The sequence below is a fragment of the Poecilia formosa genome, unplaced genomic scaffold (genome assembly GCF_000485575.1).
Source record: "Poecilia formosa unplaced genomic scaffold, Poecilia_formosa-5.1.2 Scaffold287, whole genome shotgun sequence".
Lineage (NCBI taxonomy): Eukaryota > Metazoa > Chordata > Actinopteri > Cyprinodontiformes > Poeciliidae > Poecilia > Poecilia formosa.
Genome location: NW_006800226.1, coordinates 494956 through 502968, shown reverse-complemented (window position 1 = coordinate 502968; position 8013 = coordinate 494956).

Genomic DNA, 8013 nt, shown 5'->3' with positions numbered 1-8013 from the left:
CTGACTGTATAGATCAGGAGTACTGTAAACAGATTTTACATTCCATAATTCCACAAATTGACTAAAAAATGAAGGCAGACAAATTTTATTACACCTACAGAAATTGCTCCTTCTTAAAGCATCAAAAATGACGAGAAAAAAACACAAAAATTGAGTTACTAAAAATATACAATAAATCATGACAAGTTATGTCTGCGAGACAATGATTCACCATTTTATGTCTTGAAATTAACCTTTTTATTTTAATTTTATACTTGTTTAATTCTTTACCTCTGAATACAGTTTGGAAAGAGATCAATATGCATGTTTAACTCTACTAGAGAATATTTAGTTTTATTGAATGGTAGAATTTTAATACATACTATTTAATTATTTTTATTTGGATCACACCTATCTGATCCATTTATTGCATATTGCATATGTTGTAATACATGAATAACTTAATGTTTTAATAATTTAACCCCAAAAAGTAAATTGTGGAAAAAAAATAAACAAAACGACAACAAAAAAACTGGTTTGTCAGTGTAACGTTTCATCTTGAATAAGTGGGTTAAGCAAAAAAGATTAAAGTACAAAAAGACAGAGGCCCCAGATTCATCACCTCCCTCCCCCCTACTTCGAGAAGGATTTATGTTTAATACATCACTGACAGAGCAAGGTTCAGCCAGAGTTAAATGCTTTGATCAGCATGCTGATTGCACCGTAGGCATGACCTCGGTGTGCGCGTAAACCAGGGCTTCTGGATTGGTGGATGCTGGATTCAGTCTTGCAGACTGAGCAGCTCACCTCTTTAAGGTTGGCCGGCAAGCATGCCTTGGGCCCTTCGTCCTGAGTGGTCCCTCAGTGCTGCTCAAACTGACATAATGCTAATGCACAGGCACACACTTAAGCAGTTGTACAAGCCCACCAAGGGATTGACATATGCATACACATGCGATACACACACATGTATGCGTGAGGCTGTTACATGGACAAAAAAAATACACATGCGTGTACACACATGCACACAACAGACAGACTTGGACAGTTTGGCCCCAGGCAGTAGGGATCAGTGTGGTGCTTAGGAAGGCTGAGATAAGGGTGAGGGCTCGGTGAATACAACTCAGAGCTGCAGAGTATCAGTTTAGGTCATGGCTGCAAAAGCTCTGAACTCGCCACAGTGGATTACTGAAGACACGTACTGATCAGTGATCTGAGCGTCGCAATAATCGCAGTAATCAAAGCAGTTTTTTTTTTTTTTTTTTTTTGAAGTGTGACAAGGTTCCGGTTCTTATCATATCATTAATATTTTTCGGACGTGCGAGGTGTTTTATTGTGACATCTGTTAAATGGCATACAGTAGATGTTCTTGTGTTTTTCTGTGCAGTTTTTGTATTTTAATTTGGCCTTAATTTGTGCTCACTCGATGTCCTGTGTAAGGGAGGGGGGGATGGTAGGAGTTAAAGGTGGTGTTAGTGGTGTTTGTGTGTGCTGCCAAAGTATGGAGCTCCAGTGAAGTTGATTCCTGTCAGGCCAATAGCACCATACTCAAGACAGGGTTTGACCAAGCGTTTAAACGCTGCTCCAGGATTTCCCGCTGGTACGGGCTGAGTGGAAGTGTCACTCGGTGAGATGTGTTTGTGTGTGTATGTGTGTGATGGAGTGAGTGAGTGAGTCGATGCAGAACTGGAAAATTGAGAGAGAGGTTGCCAGTGTAGAGGTCAAAAGTCTTTGGAAGTCTAGGATTACTGACATTAAAGACAAGGGCTTGTTTGAAAAGAAGTGGTGGATTTTTACAGAGTGGAGTGCGATGGGTCTTGGAAATGCATTAAAGTAATAAGTGGAACTCTTTGCTTCACACTTACACATCTTCCAATTGTTTTAGGAGTAAACTGTTTATTTATTGGTTGTTGTACACCCATTTAATGTAGATTTTAGTGTTGAGAAGGACTCCGTAATATGGGGTTTCTTGTGGTATAATAATGTCATGTTTGCGATAATTTAACTCATAAAATGTTATTCTTACTATAGCTAAAAAATCTAATTATTTTGGTATGTTAATTTTATGTAACATGCATTTATTATTTTTGATACATGGACATTAACAAATATAGAATGTCTCTGAATATTTGATTCTTATTTCATAGACTTGTACATTTTTATAATTCTGTGTATTACTCTTTGCTGCACTCAGCTGAAATTAAAAAAGAAAAAAAAAATAACTCCAGTCACTGGGGCACTTTTTCTTGGACTTTCTTAAAATAACTTTATTCTTTCGGAACAGTTCTACTGCAAATTTTAGTGGTTTGGAAATGTAACTTTTAAAAATCTTGGTAAGCCTTTAAGCTCTTAAGTGGTTCATACCTAGTGTCAAGAGGTTGCACTGCAGATTTAATGTGAGCTAAATGTAAGCCCATAAATGTTTAAAGTTGAATCCTCAAGAATATGTTAATTAGATTAATTTCCAGCCCTTCACAGTAAGCCTCTTATCTAATCTAGTTGAACATTTTTGCTGGCGTATTGAATTTTAGTTGAATTCACTCCAATTTAACTTTCCTCAATGCTTCATGTTGCCATTTCCCTACAGCAACACCCCCAGAAAACGCTGTCCGGTAACACTGGTGGTGATGGATAAGCCTGAAGAGTAGTGACAGTTGTGGAGGAATGAGTGTGACTGTGTGTGTGATGGGAGGGTCAGTTTGAGCTCCATGGTCTGTCAATCTGTCCATGTTGGGGAAATGCGAGGATGAATGAGTCTTTTGGGCCTTTCCATGAATGACTGATCTTTTATGCAGTGCATTTTGAGACAGAAGTAGAAATACAACTTTGCCACACTTTTTCTTTCTCTCACGGCCGCAACGCATAAGGATAACTAAAAACACTCTTGTTTTTTTTTTTTTGTTTGTTTTAGAAAATGCATTCAATAGTATATTGAGGATATTTTACTCCATCAAGAAAATAGTCTACAATCATCAGAAGTCTATCAGTCATGAGCAGGCATCGGCTGATGTGATCCTCATGTTTACTTCAGGGTAAAATATCACAATTTCAAACTATTGACGCAAATCATTTAAATAGGACTGTAGAAAATAAACTCATGATGGATGGACATTTTGTCCAGTCACCTTTTTTGCCACATTTGACATTCTTTTTGGGTACACCACAAGACATTTCTACTGACCAAGCGTCTATTTATTCCATTCAGGTGGATGTTTTGCCATTTTGACAACAACTTACAGCAACTTTCTGTAATCGACTCAGCGTAGAGACTGGGCTGACCCAGAGGTATGGCATTGCAAAGGGTGATGGACAGACCTGAACAGTTGTGACAGTAGTGGAGGGATGGGCTTGAGTGTGTGGGTGATGAGAGGTCAGTTTCAGCTCCATGGCTAGTCAATCTGTCAATGCTTGGTACTGAGATTTCCAGGAAACACGAGTGTGAATGTCTGAGTCTTTTGTATGGCTGCGCCCTTGAAGTCCCAGTAAAGCTGAAGAAGGATGGGGGGTGGTCTGACTTGCTGCTTCATAGGGGCAGCTGTGTTGCAGAATGGGGTGAGGGGTATTTAGGGGAGCTGATGATTTGAATTTGCTTTGAGGGTGCCCAAATGTTGAGAACATTAGTTGGTGGCTGGAGCAAAAGAACACTTGTGTGTGAGAGAGATTTATAAAAGTCTCCATACAAACATGTGTGGGCTTTTTTTGTGAGTTTTTGTTTGTAAAAACTGTCCGTTTTTAAAATTAGAACTCTTCAGCCAGATTTGAATGATAATGGACTCATTGACCCTGAGAAAAATGCTGTATTTGCAAGAGTTCAGTCATGATTGTGCCGGGATGGGCGGCAGTCTGTTTTGTGTGCAGTCCTTTCTGTGCTGACCTGCTTTGTCCCAATCTACCAGCTGAAATGGACTGAATAGGATGAAGGTAGTCGTGGTATCGTTTTTGTTGTTGTTGTTGCTGTTTTGGGGGAGGAAGGGTTCTATTAGGTTCAGATTTGTGTTTATGTTGTTGGAATGTGTTTTCCTCTTTAAATTGTGTGCAGGCTTTGGAACTGCAAAAGGCACTCAAACACAATCGCTTGGCTTTTATTAGAACAGACAAAGCGCACAGTAAACCAGCTGGCAGTGCAACAGCAACAATAACATTAATAAAACCTCCATCCAAACACATTAGCAGGCGTTGGGGGAAATGGCGTTTTTGACCGTTTCTTCTTGTTGTTAGGGTTTAACAGTTTTAGAATCTAGATTGACAAAAGCAGGAGCTCAGCGTTGCTTTTTTCTTTTTAGAAAAAAAAAAATCTTAAGCTGTCGTTTTGTTTTTGAATTCTTTATGACGGCCATCTCCATTTTGATCTCTTATTATCCCATTGTCTATCCCTCATTGTCCCTATTTTTGTTTGTTCCTGTTGCGGTCCTTTCTTGTTTTGTCCCCCATCCTCTATTGTTATTGTTAATCTGTTCCCTGGCTTTGCCCTTCAAATTATGCATTTATCCAGGTTCTCCCAGCTGATAATACTGTAAACCACTCGCATGTTGCACCTTAAAATGTCACCTCCCTATTGTCACATCAGTTACATTCAACACATGACAAACAATAGCTTGGTGTTTCTGGTGACAGTCGAACTTAATCACAGATCCCCAAACACCAAGTGTCCCTGTTGATAACTGAAGCCGTCGCTTCAGTTCACAGCTTAACTGCATTCCTTTGATAAATTCCCACATTGAATTTATGGGATTTATCACTCTGGACATTGATGCAGTTGACCTGCAACCTGTTTTATGCTCTGTGCGTACATCTGAGTGTTATCATGCTGAAATATTCAGTGTCTCCAAGCCGATTCTGTTTACGCTGGTTGCGTCACGTGATCACTTTCCATGGAAATTAGTGCTAGTTTTTCATCACATTATTTGAGTTAGGCTGCAAATGCCTTGTTTGATAAACCTCGATAAAGATTAGCTGGATCAGTGACTCTAGGCTTTCCTGTTTGATCAATCATAAATGCCAGCTCCTCTAATTTCATTATAAAGTCCCAAGGGTATTTAGGAATGTATTTAACCTGAATTATTTGTAATGGTGATTAAGTTCCCTAAGAGGAAGATCAGCAGCAGTGGTGTTGGTAAACTGACCTTGAACTCTGTGCATTCTGCAGCTAGCGATACACATGCACATGTCTGCACATAACGCTGCACTGACATACACACTCATTCACTAAGTCACCATCCCAGCCCCTCCCAATTTTTCCATTCTTGTTCTTACTAGTTTTATCAACTTGACAAATAATGAAGAACACATTAGGTGTGAGGTTATTTTTAACCTTTCACTCTTGTTATTGTAGTAACAAGTCATTGTCACTACAGTAACAGTGACTTGTTATTGTGGCACATATATAAATTTGTAGTATGTTGCCCCTCCCACACCTTTTCTTTTAAAGCACTGAGAGGCAGATGTGCTTATAGTTGAAGCTGCAATATCACTCTTTAGGAAAAGACATGCATTGCAGGTCTTGGGAATATTTTAGTTTGTCAAGAAGTCAGTCTGAAAACATCAGTGTTGTTTTTACTTGCGAGTAGGCATGGGCTGCTTTGAGCTCAACATGATGCAACAAAATTCAGACACTAATATTTATAAATTGCTCAGGTTGCTTATATTTGGTGTGGGAGAGTGCGACAGTTACTTTCTTTTAGGCAGAGGCATTTAGAAGATTTTTAATAGAACCATAAATCAGTGGCAAATGGTGAAATTAAATTTAATGTTGGTCGGTTAGATGTAGACTTGCATGCATAATTCACAAAGTGGCCATTTCATTCTTCACCATTGATACAAATGGTTATGGGGATGCACCAGTTACTTATCTACTGATTGGAAGTAGCAAGGTTTTTGTTGCATTTTATCTGGTCAATGAAACATTATAAGCTAATTGTCTAATTGGCATTTAGAAATATGGGGTTACGTTTCCACACATTGTTCAACCGTCTTTTTAAAAAACAAAATCTTTTCAATGTGATTCAAAAGCATGTTTTTTTTCAAGCTGACAGATTAGGAACATATTTTGGATAAATATAACCTTTTATTTTTTTACTGAGAAATTGGCAGATTTAAAGAAACTGATACAATCAAGAAAACCACAGCAGGAGCATCACTGAAAAGTAAGAAGTCATTTGTTCTTTAATGGTTGTTTCATCACTTTGACTTCTTTCAGTTTTCTCGCTTTTCTTGACTTAGATTCTTATATATTGAAGGAAAGGAGGAAGCCTGAGGCTTGAGAAAACCAGTTTTCATTCGGTGTCTCTTGCTTTTTCTTTCGCAATCACTTACTTGCATACGTATTAGCACAGAGGGACACATTCTCTCACGCTTCCTTCAGGCCCCCTTACTTTTTAGCTGCAGGTCAATCCTTATGTAATGATGTGAAATCATTTCTTAACCTTATCGTCTTTCACCGTCAGTTCGTAGATTAATGATGTGCAGTGTAACCTGAAAACTTTGGAAAGTTTTAGAAAATGGAGGAACTTTCTTAAACCCGCATATATTTTGCAATCATACACTTCTTTCCCTTTTTGTCTTTGTTTTTGATATTTCTAGCTGACATGAAAGCTATTATGAATACGATGAGACTCTAAACCATATTTTCCACACATGCTGCTCCAAATAGCACCTGGCACTTCAGAACAGCGTGTCCAATCATTTAATGTTACTGTGTTCTAACATTTTCTGCATGCCTCGATGGATCTTTTGTTCCTTTTTCCTTCTCGCGAGCATAAGGTGTCTCCACGATTCTGTTTCACAAGCAAATCATGTAATTGCTGTCACCACAAGTTCGGATTTCTGCTTGAGCATGATATTGAAAACTCTTTCACTACATTCATTTGTGAGTTATTGTCTAATCTGTTTGATGTCAGTCTCTGTTCCAGTCACCTTCACTTCAGTTTTCTCCACAATCTTAGATGCTGCCATACTCTCACGACACCTTTTCTTTACTTGTGCTATTGCCTTCTCATCTCTGTGTACCCGAACTTCGTTACTCATTATTCTTTTACAAGGCATTGAACATCCCTTTTTATTTGTACTGCAAAGGAAGCATAAACCCAAGCAATCAAAGGATAGGCAAAGGATTCACTTCCTTCTCTGAGAAAATAATTGAATGAGACTTTGTTTAGATTGCAGCAGTTACTTTTTAAGGACTGCCAGGTCCTTGTATAAACAACACAGGAGTTCTCTGCATTCCTGACCCAATGTTGGTATTTTTTTCCCAGTGTGAGTTGCACTCGTGTTGATGGAAAAGCTATGAAGGTATTGTTGCAGTGGGAAAGGTGTCTGGTTTGGGAGACTGTGGTCTCATCTGTGCTGCTTGTGGATGGTGTGGTGCTGTTACCTTTTAACTATGGCCTTCAGCATGCAGTGGAAGGATTTGAAGTCGAGTGTTGAGCAGCAGGTATGTCTCGTTTTCTTTAAGTCTCCACCAAAAAATAAACTACTCTTTCTTATGGTTTGGATTTCTTTTAAAAGTGCTCTGTTTTCCTATGTTCAAAGAAAAAGCTGCTTCTGAATTCTTTGCACTAAGTGGAGTTTTTTCTCCATGTAAATTTGACTTTGCCAACACTGTTCTTTTCTTTTTCACTGATCTGGTTTTTGGTGTTCGTGAACAGAATCTCTTGACTTATTCGTACAGAAGAGGAATCTGGATCTTATCTCGGCTTTATGTTGTTCTTGTATTTCTGTTGGTGACTTCAAGCCAAGACCTTCATCATGCGCAGGAGTGATTTGCAGCCAAATGGCGGAGGTGAAAACAGTTTAGGTATGAGACCATGACTTTCAACTGGAAAAAGGTTGGCTGCTCCCTCCAGGTTGGGGGTCAATCTTCCCTTCAAGAGGAGGAGTAAGATCCTCTGCCTTACTCACAAGTGTTTGTAGCCTGGAGAGGAAGACATGGATTGGAATCTTATGTTTGCACTGTTCTTGACTGCTGTAATAAAGAAACATCAGGTCTAGAAAGAAAAGGTCTCTATTCTGCGGTCCATCTACGTTTTATCTTCCACG